Source organism: Fulmarus glacialis, unplaced genomic scaffold (assembly GCF_000690835.1).
Source record: "Fulmarus glacialis isolate BGI_N327 unplaced genomic scaffold, ASM69083v1 scaffold3063, whole genome shotgun sequence".
Lineage (NCBI taxonomy): Eukaryota > Metazoa > Chordata > Aves > Procellariiformes > Procellariidae > Fulmarus > Fulmarus glacialis.
The window spans coordinates 88,888-91,913 of record NW_009203467.1 but is presented as its reverse complement, the minus strand read 5'-3'; positions in this window follow the sequence as shown (position 1 = coordinate 91,913).

Genomic DNA, 3,026 nt, shown 5'->3' with positions numbered 1-3,026 from the left:
TTGTACTCTTCATTAGGCAGTCACTTTTGGTTATTGCTGGAGAAGGCATGTTGGGCTTTGATTTGATCCAGTATAGCTGCTTTTATATTTTAATCTGCATGTAGAAAGTGTCCTTTATGACGATTCTAAATAATTTATGATGTGCATTATTTTTATGCTTTGCCTTTTCAATTTTTTTCAGAATGTTTTCCATCTTTTCTCAGGCTTTCTTCAATGTGGTCACTGCATAAGAATTAGAGTAAAATCTGCTAAATGAAAACCAGTTTGCTTTTGTGTTGCTACAAACTGACTTAATTGTGTTTATTTTTTTAATCAGGAAGTATATTGACATGATACAAAATTAGGTAAATCTAGACTCAGTTCATGGTGGTGGATGAATGAAATATAAGTGTATGCATCTTTTAAAACTGTTTTCAATTCCAAATGAAGTATGGCCTATAAGAAAAAAAGCTTCTCAACCCTCAGCCTGTTACTGTGTTCCATAGCACTTAATCAGTATGCAGGAAACAGAAAGTAGTCTCTGCTGAGCAATTGCTAGAGACAGTTCTTAATAATGATGAATTGTGTTTAAAATACAAAATCAATACAAAATTGAATGAAAGATAGAAAGTGGTACTTTAAGCATAATAACATGGTAGAGGATATACTATCATAGAGTATTTAAAAGAAGAGAGTGAAGTTCTGAAAAAGTAGAGAGAAAAAAATACAGGCTTTTCTGTCATGCATTTGAGAAATTGTAAGGAAAACACGAATGATTTCAGCATAGGAAATCTTCATTTGAATAACTGAATTTTCTATGAAAGTCCATCAGCCTTCAATCTAGTCTGATTCATTTAATAAATATATTTAAAGCATAAGGAATAAAACAGTGATTGATACACATATATACACACACATAAAATACATTAAAAAACATGTATTCCACAAGATGTATATATTCCTCAAGATAAAGCAAAAAAACTCAAAAAAAAATCTCCTAAAGTTTTTCTAATGAAGGGTATGTAGTGCTTCTGTGAAGCCTCTTGGGCATGAAAGATATCTGTAGAGCAATAGTCTTCAATTTTGGCAGGCACTGTGTTTCACTTTACCGTGGGCATCTGACTGACATGGTGCTGCTTTAAAGGAGAAAACTTCTTCTAGGCTACCTGTTGTGTCTGTAAGAGTTACACTTTGCAGTCTATTACTTGTGAATCTCAGGTGAAGATTTATAGGGCAAAGAAAAGTTAATTTAGCTAGTTTTATGGCATAAGTAGGGCTTGGTTTTTAGTGAAAAAAAACTTCATAATATCAAGAGCTTCATGTACTTCAAATGCTATTCAAATGCTTCAAACTCCTCTTACAAACTACATCTGAACACAAATTTTGATATATTGAAGGTCTGATGTTTAATTTGGATCCCCGAGATGCATTAGAGTCCAGACTGAGAGAGAATTCTGGGGAATCTAGCTCAGTATAAATGAATTTTTTTTTTCTTTTTTCTTTTAACACTTACCATTTTTCAGAAGGAAACTGAAAACAACAGCTTGGCTTATACCTCAAATCCTATTTGTGATAAAATACCATCTATTGCGTACCATTACGTATAGTTCTGCATTAAGAGAGACAGGACGGAACATGCTGGATCATTATCCGAAGAAATTATTTGCAGCACAGTTATTATCCCAAGACAAGTAAACCATATGACATTAGGAGTAGCTGAGAGGAATCAGTTGTGAAACAAACCTGAAATAATATTCTGTTGGTTCCAATAATGATAATAGGGAAAAATGAGAAAGTTTCTTTATTTTTCACGTTTTCAAGATTGGCCTTTTCAAAAATAGCTTAAAAATGACAGTGATTCTTTGGAAAAAGAGCCAGTTATCTAAAAGTAAAGTGGTGTGTTCTGGGAATTGAGACTATAAACACAGATATTTTTCTGCAATAAAAATATTTGGTTGTCAAAATTTACCTGTAATATGTTTTAGTAACACATGATTGAGTGGCCTTTCATTGTGACATACCCAATGCAGAACTTAAATACAGTTGTAGTACTGCTTTTAGACTTACGATGTATAAAGAATCATTTAAAAAATTATTTAAAACTGCTTCTCAGAAAGATATAGCCAAGACACTTGTATAGAAACTAGAATGCTGAGGATTAATGATCCTCGCTAAATGCACAATAAAAATCTGTGATTTCATTTGGAACTTCAGATGGTGGGGAGATACAGCAACAGATGGCTCTTGGCCTGTTTACTCTCAGATGTTTTCAGCTCATCATAATTTTGTTCCATCACACTTGAATCTCATCTGCAGGATGGCTGTGCCATTCTTTCTTCAGCAAAAGTTTGTGTTTTCCATACAAAGAGTTGACTAGCTCTAATTGGAAGAGGGAATAGTAAAGTGGGCATACTTTTGCAGAACAGCTTTAATATCGTTAGTACGTACTTTTTAAAAATAATAGGTATGTGCAGTTTCTGGTGAGTGTATTTCCTGAACACTCTTGTTGATGTCAGTAAGAGGAGATTGCACAATTATTTATAAGACAAAAACATATTAGGATAAAGTGGCTTAACTTCCTAAATGTAATTTATAGGAAATTGGTTTTCGCAATTAAAAAGTACTGGAGAAATTGTATCTGTAACTAAATGATGTAAAATATTTACTGGTTTCAGTACTTGTAACAAGTATAAAAGGGTATAAAAGGGATAAAACTACTTAGAATTCAAACTGATAATACAAAAGCTTTGGAGTATGCTTTGACACTGGAAGCAAAAGCTGTATCCAAGTGCCATGCAGCACTTGTAGCTGGTGGTGCCGTTTTTTCTAGCTCTGTTTTTCTCCTAATACTGTGTTGGATTTCTGCATATTTTTACTGCTGTATCTACCCTTTCACTGTGTTTCCTCAGAGTAAATTCTGGTTTTCTTAACAAATTTGACACCCCCCCAACCCCTAGAAAAAACAAAAGCAAAAACATTCCTTGAAGCCTTTCTGGTGCAGTAGATACTTCCAATTTGAAACGGAAAGGTAGAACCTCACTGATGCT